This window comes from Gorilla gorilla, chromosome 8 (genome assembly GCF_029281585.2).
Source record: "Gorilla gorilla gorilla isolate KB3781 chromosome 8, NHGRI_mGorGor1-v2.1_pri, whole genome shotgun sequence".
NCBI lineage: Eukaryota > Metazoa > Chordata > Mammalia > Primates > Hominidae > Gorilla > Gorilla gorilla.
This window is the reverse complement of record NC_073232.2, coordinates 144,535,001-144,544,932: the sequence shown is the minus strand read 5'-3', so window position 1 is coordinate 144,544,932 and position 9,932 is coordinate 144,535,001. Positions and strand designations below refer to the sequence as shown.

Sequence of the window (9,932 nt, the reverse complement as noted above, 5' to 3'; positions counted from 1 at the left end):
TCTAAGATTTAAAACATTTTTTATTAAAACTGTACAATAATTTACAAACGAGTAAAAAATTCTCTGGTATATATCATAGGAATCACAATACAAAAATATTTGTAAAATCTTCTAGATCACCATACAAACCTATGTTAGGCCTGTGAATACTGCTTAGCATGGAACAGAATGTCACGTGGATAGAGAGTGACTATGAAGGGAGTGCCTGGGAGAATACACACACTACCTGGCATGCCGCCGTAAGAAAACAGGCCCGGTTAGTTTTTGCATAAATTTACAATAAAGCTTTTTAAAAAATATACAGTAAACAAATATATGATTTGATACCTATATTCACAATATGAGTTTCCTGAGCCTAAACTGAATTCCATTACTGTGATAAAACACACACTCTCTCTCAGGGTTTCAAGGATGGGATGACGGTGAGTTGGCGAATGCGTCAGTGCCTCCAAACCCACACTTGGGCACTCTCTTCTTTTTGACTTCTAGTATCGGTGTTCACAAGCCCTGTAAGGCACTCGGGGTATCCTGAAGGCTACAGATTCTGCAAGGGCAGAGACTTTAAGGAACAGCCATAGTCCTTCTCCAGCTCAAAATCTGGACCATGGGCACAAGGTAAACAACACACTGGTGTCAACAAAGGAATCTGCTATTTATGTGGATTTTTACTTTAGACAAACTAGAGTATCTATGTTGTTCTGTGTGTTGAACACAGAGTGTGATGATGTTAATATAATGTAAATGTTGATGTAACAGTACATTTCTGGCAACATTTCAGGGTCCTTCCTCTTGCCTTATTAGGGGTGATGCATTCATACAGATTTCCCCTGTTAGAAGAGCTAGCAGTAAGACAGCCCAAGTACTTGGGGGAAATTCACTCTAGCCCATTGGTTTGGAAAAGAAGGTATAGCCTGCAATTTAGAAATGCACCTTATTTTTAAATACTTGAATTCTGCTGCTGCTCACTGGACCAGGAGGAGTCAGTGATAAATGCTCATATTTACCTTTTTGGGGGCAAAAACCCAGTTCTGAAATGCTGGGTATTGTAATCAGATGTAAAGAAGGTGCCTATGATAGACGAGTGAAAACAATGATATCTAAGGAGAGGAACTGACGCTCCAACTAGATGTGTGCTTTCAGGAATGGGGCAGAGACGCGATGCAGTTTGGATGTTATTCAGCACATTCCTTGCACCTTCTCCCTTTCCTATATACATACTTTTTACATATAAACAATTACAACTTCACAAGAATTTGGTACATATTTACATGCTTCTCTTTGCTGTATAGTTTGCCTTATTATCATTACACAACTGTGATTAAGAGTGTCTGTGGTGGATAGAGGTGTATGAAGTGCTCCAGACATATATACAACATGCTAAACCATGATGACCCAAATAAACATGAGGGATGTGAATCTGGGAATGTGAGTTTCACTGCACATCTTTAGATCTGAAACAGCTGGCCCATGCAGCTGTTGTTCCCCTGCAGGTACACATTGGGACCATGCCAGGAGCTCTCCCAGAGGAGGAGGCCAGGCTGGCAGGGAGCCAGGTAGAATTACAACATATTTCTGGATGCCTGCATCGTAGAGTCCATCGGACTTCAACCCAGTGGTTCACCCACAGCGTCACGGTAGCTTTTATTAACACAAGGCTATTGTGTGCCATTCAGTTCTGAGTATAATAAATGTACCAAGAAGATGCAGTCGTTAAAATGAGACAAAACTATGCACAGAGGACTAAACAGGATTTCAGACTCGAGACGCAAACCCCGAGGTCAGGCTCAGCTAGAGACATTGAACTGGCCCAGTATCTTGCCGAGTAAATCAGGAACTGTGGCTTGAATGACAACAGAAATGGATGGGTCTTTCTTGGACAAGTGCTGATTAATAGTGCATTTTCCAGCAGAAATCCTGCAGCCACCAAAGAAAAAGCATATCTGTCTGATACTATTAGCTTTTCCCTGATTTCAACCTAGGGAGCCATGCCTGGTCCGCAGCCACTGTGTCATCTGCCCCAAAGTCAGACATTTCTTCTGACACAAATATAAAATGAGCCTAATACTTCCAGACAACCCAGTCCTCCCTACGGCAGCTGAGTCGCTTCTTTTATACAATGCTGCAGGTAACACCTCGCACCTGGCTGCACAGCTGGCTGCCTCAACTTCTAGGTGCCTCGAAATGGCTAAATCCCACGAATGGCTCCTCTGGTTGCGTGAAAACACGCATAAATGCATGCTTGTGCACACAAGTGAGCGCACACACACACCTCCTGTCAATTCAGCTCTGAGAACAGAACCTTAGCCCACCTAGGGTGGGAGGACACAGAAGTTCCATCTGCAGCCAGTCAGGCTCCATCCACAGGCTGGACGAAGCTCCCGGGCTGCGGCCCGGATCTCCCAGCAGGAATGGAAATCACACCTAACGTTGCCTTCACCAATGCACTGCTTCCTCTCTGAAAAAGAGTGGAGAAAACGCCATTTAGTGCGACGACCTGGGGAATGTGTGTGACCCACCACAGGTCAGCACTCAAGGCAGTTGGGGCCTTGACCAGGCACTGGCTCTGCACAGAATGGTCACTGAGCCAATGGCAGGCACTGCCCTCATGGGTCCAGCACCAGCTACAGCGCCACGACCTGAGCCTCCAGCCCGGGAGACGCACCCGGCACCCACCGAAGGCCACACTCTCAGGAAGATGAGTCCATGCTCCCCACAAAGCCCCTACAGAAGTGACCTTGGATCTTTCTCACCACGTCTGGGCCAGCAGCCCAGTTTCTACCCAACTTCCCTCATTGCTTAGAAAGTGGGCCTCTGCTAGGTTCAAAGTTTTTATTACCTTTCAATTTTTTAATGTTTTTGAAGAAGTTATGAAGGATCTGCTTTTCACAAGGGCGGGCCCCGGATCAGTCCCTGGGGCATGGCAGCATCGGGTGGGAGGCCACGTGGGCTGAGGGGCGGGAGCGAGGGCACGCCGGGAGCGAGGGCACGCCGGGAGCGAGGGCACGCCGGGAGCGAGGGCACGCCGGGAGCGAGGGCACGCCGGGAGCGAGGGCACGCTGGGACAGAGGCAGAGGGGCGGGAGCGAGGGCACGCTGGGACAGAGGCAGAGGGCCCGGCAGTAGAGACACCACGGTTTTCTAATCTAGGAGAGGTCTGAAGAGCTTTTTGGTTTTCGATTTTTTAACCTAACTTCTAAGTAAGAAGATATTACCTCAAACAGAATGAAAAATAAATGTAGTCAAATGACACGTACATGTTTACTTCTTCCCGTATTAAGCGTTACAGTTGAAATCTCTGCGGCAGTTAACATAGTACCTTGTTCTTTGTGCCTTTAATCGGGTTCGTTTCTAAATAGGTTGTCCCAGAACCATCAATCTCTAGAAGGTACAGGAGGAAGGGGACCTGCCAGTCCAGCCCTCATATTTTACAGACGGAAAAGGTGAAGCCCCATGTAAAACAGGGATTTCCCTCGGTGACACTTCCAGGCTGAGCAGGGCCGGGGATCTGGACACCTACCCAGAAACACTCCCACCCTGTCAATGCCTCTCTGAATTATGTGATCAACTGCCTGGAGTATGAACTAGGCACATGCAAATAGAGAACAGAGGTCTTGTTGAAAATATTATGCTGAATTTTAAAAACTCACTCCCCAGATTGAAGGAACAAGACCAGAGCATTTGGTTTCCTGTGGTCACTTGATCCCTCTCCAGAGCCAGCTGCTGCTCTCCATTGTCAGCACACTCCACTCACTGCCCTATTTCCAGAACAGGAGACTTTCTGCCCCATCCATGGCCGCAACATACCACTCACACACACACACACTACATGTGCATGTACACACAATGCACAATACACATACCTGCACACGCGCAAACAGCACATACACACTGCACATGCATGTACACACAATACACTACACATACATGCCCACACAATATGCACAAATGCACTGTACATGTGTACACACAATGCAAAATACACATACATGCACATGCAATGCACAACACATACACATACATGCACATGCCCAAAGACACCACTCACACACAGCACACACATGCACACGATATAGACACACATGCATACACACCACACCACACAGACAGCACATGCGTACACACACACACACACACACACACACACACAGTTCTGCTTCCAGGTTTGCAGTCTTCCCAAATCCCTTCCGCCCCACCCCGTCTGTTCCGTCTCTTCTAGGGGATGTGATCTTCTCCCTCCCACCCACCCTCCCCTTTCTGGGCACTGTCCCTCACAGTCAGCTGAGGACCTCATCCAGACTGGAGCCATGTCAGGCACAGGACAGGTGGGAGGCAGCCATCCATGGGTCTGGCCTTGGTCTCTGTGGCTCCATGGGGCTCCTCAATGCCCCCAAGCAAGCTCTGGCACCCCAGAGTCCTCACTCAAGAGTGTCTCTGTGGACAGGCCTGAGGCTGCTAGCTGCAGAAGTGCCTGCTTGCAACGGTGGCCACTGGCTGGCGTCTGGGAACTTGGCTTCGAAGCATTCCTGTAGTGAGGAGGTTCCCACTTAGATGTGCAAACAATGTGATTCGTGGCAAACACCAGCCTTTCTTTTGAGGGCCTGGCATGTTAGTGGGCAGGGGGCGCACAACTGAGTAGCCCCCAAATCAAAACCATGAATTTTGGGTCTTAGCTGGAATTCCCCGAGCAGAAACACTGCATATATGGGGCTGTGTTTTGCTGCTGGAGGGAGTGTGTGTCCCGTGTGCACCTCGCAGGGGGAAGAGCACGGGAGGGGAGAGAGCACAGGAAGTCTGCTCACAGGCCTCCCCAGGCTGTGCCTGTGAACTCTTCCCTTGCAGATCCAGCCATGCCTCCCGATTATAGGGCTGCGATAATGGTGTGGCTGTGCCGTGGTGTGGCTGTGCCATGGTGTGGCTGTTGTGGTGCGACCCTGCCGTGGCGTGGCCCTGCTGTGGTGTGGCCCTGCCGTGGTGTGGCCCTGCTGTGGTGCGACTGTGTGCTGAGTCCTGTGAATCCTAGTGAGTCCCCAGAGATGCAGGTGGTCTCGGGGACCCCCAGAACATCCACTTTCACTGTTGCCTGGAAGTGTTGGGGGTGGGGGGAACATGGGGCTGCGAATTGCCTTCAGGGAGTGCATTCTTTTACGTACTTGGCTATTCACATGGCAAATATTTATGTGAGTGTATCAGTGCCACAGCAAGGGTTCCACGGGAGAAACCCAGACAATCCTCATCCCAAGAGCTCCCAGTTCTCAGGGAGGGGACAGGAAAGTGCTGCTCAGGTGGCTGAGCTTCGAGTGACAGGAGAGAGGTAGGATGTGGGGAGCTCAGGCATGGTGCAGGGGGAGCCCCAACCAGCTCAGAGCCTGGGGAGCCCAAAAGTCCCGTCAACAAATACAGCCCCGTGACCGTGCATGATGCTGGGGGAGGATGAGCACTGAGGGCCCCTGCCCTTCACGCTGGAGGGGAAAGCCTGGGTAATTTTATCTTGGGCTGCAACGAGGATAGCTGATGAAGTGTAGGAACAAGTTGACAACCACAATCATGAACTTAGCTCATTGGACAGTGCCAAGGGTGGCAGCAGGGACAGGAGATGGCAGCATGCCTGGGGCACCACCCAGGGCTGACACAGGGCGTTTCCACAGGTCGGGGCCCCCAGCCCCACAGGCACAAAGGCACCGGAACCTCGCTAAAAGCCGCAGGGCAGAACCCTCATCAATACCACCACGGGTACCACGTGCAGACGGAGTCGTACATATGGATCAGGAAACAGCATTCTGATTGATGTCAAAACAGAGCCAGAGGAACAGGCCCCTGCCGTCTGTGTGTGCTGGAAATTTCCACTGGGATCTCAACTGTTTGGAAACATAACTCAGTTGGCAAGGAAGACAAGAACCTTCCTGGGGTCCGGAACTCTGCCTGCTTCAGAATCAACAGATGATGAACGCCACTGGAAGGCTTGGGACCTACAGCCTCAGTTTCCAAAAATGTGCATGAGACAAGCAACCCCAGGGTTCTCACACAGGGTGAGCCACTTGGGAGGGGGTGAGACCCTGCAGTCTGGATCCTTGCTCTTCCCCAACACCGCCCCACAAGTACACCGATTCCCAGCTGATGGGACATGGAGCGAGGGCCGAGAACAGGACCTTTCCCCATATGCTCTTCTGTCTGAGAAACTTTAGCCAAACATTTTCAAACCAAACAGAAACAAATGGCAGCCACTAACTCTGCTCACAGTCAAGGTATTTTTTTCTTGAAGCTCTGATTTGGGGAAAATATGAAACAGACCTTACCCAGACACAGGCTTTGCCTCCTCCTCCCTCTTCCTCCTCTACCCCCTTCATGGGGTCTCTCTCAACTCTACAGAGGGGACCAGTGCTGTTATCAACTCCCTGTCTGCCCAGGGCCGCCTCTGAGGTCATCCTCTCCCCAGCCACCACGGCGGAGCCCCATGTGGCTCACACGGATGCTGGAATGGTCCTCCCATCCTGAGACAGTCCTCAGGCACGTGGTGCTCTGCTCTGGGTCACCCTCCTACTGATTTTGGCTCTACAGCTCCCTAATAAATAATAAAGGCAGAAGCCACTTTGATGGTGCAGGTGGCAGGTGGGACAATGAAGTGGGTGCACAGAAGCGGGTGCACAGGAGCAGGTTCACACACAACCAAATGCACAGTGTGCACACACACGCACACTACCCAGGGCACAAGAGCAGGTGCACACACACATGTACACTACCCAGGGCACAGGAGCAGGTGCACACACACCACGACCAAATGCACAGTGTGCACACACACACACTACCCAGGACACAGGAGCAGGTGCACACACACCACCAAATGCACAGTGTGGACACACACACGCACACTACCCAGGACACAGGAGCAAGTGTATACACACCATGACCAAATGCACAGGCACACTCCCCCCACACGCTGGCATGTGTGCACACACTCGTGCGCACACTTTCTGCCTGTTCTCCATGGGTTCCTGGTTTCATTTTGTATCTGGTGGCGGCAGCTGTTCTCACAGGCCTCCACAGCGATGCCCAGCTACCCTTTCTGAAATCGGCTTCTCTAATAATGACATCCCCTATTAACGGCCCCATGGCCAGGCTAGTAAAAGGATCCATTATTGCTTTAACCAAGATGGTTGCATTATAGATTGCAAGACAGCTGGCCCGCAGGCTGTAAGCTGCTGGCTGAAAAGAATAAATTAGACAACAGAGCAATAAAGTGGGGAGGGGGACTCATGGTTTCAAGTCAGTCGTTCAGTTTCTGAGATTTTGTGCAAATCACCCAGTAACATTTGAGAAACATCTTTGCCCTTGGTAAAAACAGAAAGATTCTAAACAAAGAGCAAAGAGAAACAGCTCCAAAGCCAATAGGAACCAGAAAAGAGGTTGGCATCATCTCCCAAAGTTGAAGATTCCAACTCCTAATGTGACCCAGGAGTAGTCACAGCACCAGCACATCAGGAGACTCCACAGGAATGTTCAAGAAACAGCACTCATAACAAGCAGAAGCCTGGAAATAACCAAATGTCCACCAGAGGGGAGGTAAAGCCCCAGCACGAGGTCGCAGATTGGAGGGTGCACATGGCTGAATCCCTGCAGAGTGATTCCAAGCACAAACACCCAAAAAAAATGCCTGTTAACAAAGATTTCAAACACAATTAAAGAGTCTGCCTTTTGGAAACGTGTCTGCTGCCGTGATCGTATAGTGGTTATACTCTGCGTTGTGGAAACGTGTCTGCTACAAAGCACTGCACAAAAGCCCTCATGGGGAGGGGATGGGATGGGCCACGAAGTCAGAGGTCAGTGTTTGTTTTGGGTGGCAAGCCACAGATGTAACAATGAAGGGACGAAATGAGCAAGCAGCTGCTGCAGACCAGCAGCAAGAGTGAGGCACACGCCAGCACCAGGACCAAGGCCATGCTGTGCACCAAGAAACACGAGGACGACGCTGTGCTGAGGATGAGGGGACCAGGCAGGAGCTGCCAGCAGGGACCCTCCTGCTGGTTCTGCCATGCAAATGCAACGTGACCCCATGGCTGCCTGTGAGCTGGAGGCTGCACGGGAGCTGCTTCTGCCATCACACAAACACAGGCTGAGCCCAGGGCGGAGCCTCTCCCCGTTCCCTCTTGGGGCTGGAGCCCTGGCTGATGAAGCTGCCTTAACGGGCAGTTGCTGGGGGGCAGATCCTGCAGGGAACATGGTGGGGCACCTTGAAGACTCTGCCCCCTGATCGGGATCTGGCAGCCTCTGCTTCCAAGAGAGACAGGCAGTGCCTGGGCAGTACTCAGGGAGGGGCCCTTCCCCCAGCTCAGCAACTGCCCTGGGAGGGGACAGCCCCAAAGGACTAATTGTTCACACTTGGGTGAGCTGTTTCTAAACACCTCATCTTTTATTTCTCTTTCTTTAACAATATAGACAAATTCAGTAAGAAAACAATTTCACTGGTCTATGATGCAGAGCATTACACATTTCTTTTAAGTGAAGCTTCCTGCTCCATCATGCATGATGGCCATGAACTGTGGATACATCCTGAACAGGGGCAGCCTTTTAAAATCCCTGGATTTTGAGATGACCAAACAGACATCATCTCCAGCAGCAGCATGGAGGGGGCAGTCTGTGACCCAGCTCAGAAGAGCAGGGCTGCTCATTGGCATTCAGGCGCCTGCTCCACAGAAGCTGTAAATCTGAACCTGCTGACAGTTAATCAACACACCTCGAGCTTCCAGACCCTGAGCGGGCACAGGCCCAGGCCCTAGAGATCCAGCCCACCCTGGGGTCAAATGGGGACCAGACACGCTGGCTCTGCCGGCTCAAGGGACCCCACCAGCATCCCTGCTTTCCCATCTTGTGGTGGCAGAGTAAGGTGGACACCCCAGCCAGGACGGCACTGACCACAGAGCCAAGCAGAAGGGACTTTAATAACAAAAAGGAGGAGTTATTGACCATGGGGTGGAAGGAGACAAGGATGTTCTTGGGTGGACATTCACATGCAAAAAATGAACTTCAGTCCATACTGAGCCCCATATGCAAAAGTTAACTCAAAGTGAATCACAGGTGTTTTAAATTTAAGACATGAAACCACAGATTCTAGAAGGAAATGGGAGAAAATATTTGTGACTTTGAGTTAGGCAAGGTTTTCTTAGTTCTAACATCAAAAACCACACTTCATTTTTTTAAAGTAGATAAATTAGACTTCATCAAAATTAAGAATTTCTGCTCTTTAAATGACACTCAAGGGAATGAAAAGACGAAAGACAGACTGGAAGAAATACTTTTCAGTGGTGTATCTGATAATGGCACGTATCCAGAATAGAGGAAGAACCTCTCAAAACTCAGGAATGACAAAGCAAACAACCCAATTCAAAAATGGGCAAATGATCTGAACAGATGTTTCACCAAAGAAGGTATACGGATGGAAAATCAACACACAAAAAGATGCTCAACATCATTAGTCAGTAGCGAGATGCAAATGAAACCCCAAATAAGACGCCACTCCCCCTCTATTGGAAGGGACCAAATAAGGAGAACCAGCCTAACCTGTGAAGACGTTGCGTGTGGGGCAACGGAAATCCTCCCAGCGCCAGTGGAAATGCAAAATGGAACAGTCACTCTGGACAACAGTTACTTATAAAAAGTAAGCATGCACTCACCATGTAATCCAGCAGACCCAATCCTAGGTATTACCCAAGAGAAAGAAGACTTGCTTTCGTGAAAAAACCTGTCACACATTATAGCAGTTTTGTTCACATTTGCCCCAAACCGGAAACCACCCTGACGTCCTTCAACAAGACCCTGGTGCACTGTGGTCCTTTCACCTGAGGGGATTCTGCTCGGGAACAGAAGGAAAACCCATGGAGCCCACAGAGCCCACGGAGCCCACGGAGCCCACAGAGCCCACGGAGGCCATTGAGCCCACCG

At 50.1% G+C, this 9,932-nt stretch overlaps 1 protein-coding gene across 18 annotated transcripts in view; it reads right to left on the bottom strand.

Annotated features, from left to right (window-relative positions):
- JAKMIP3 (Janus kinase and microtubule interacting protein 3) overlaps positions 1-9,932 on the bottom strand; it is a 139,525-nt gene continuing 129,593 nt past the window's right edge. For all 18 annotated transcript variants that reach the window (XR_010135329.1, XR_010135314.1, XR_010135315.1 and 15 more), the window contains one exon: positions 1-2,455. The gene's annotated coding sequence lies outside the window, so the exon portion shown is untranslated. The remainder of the gene's footprint in view (positions 2,456-9,932) is intronic.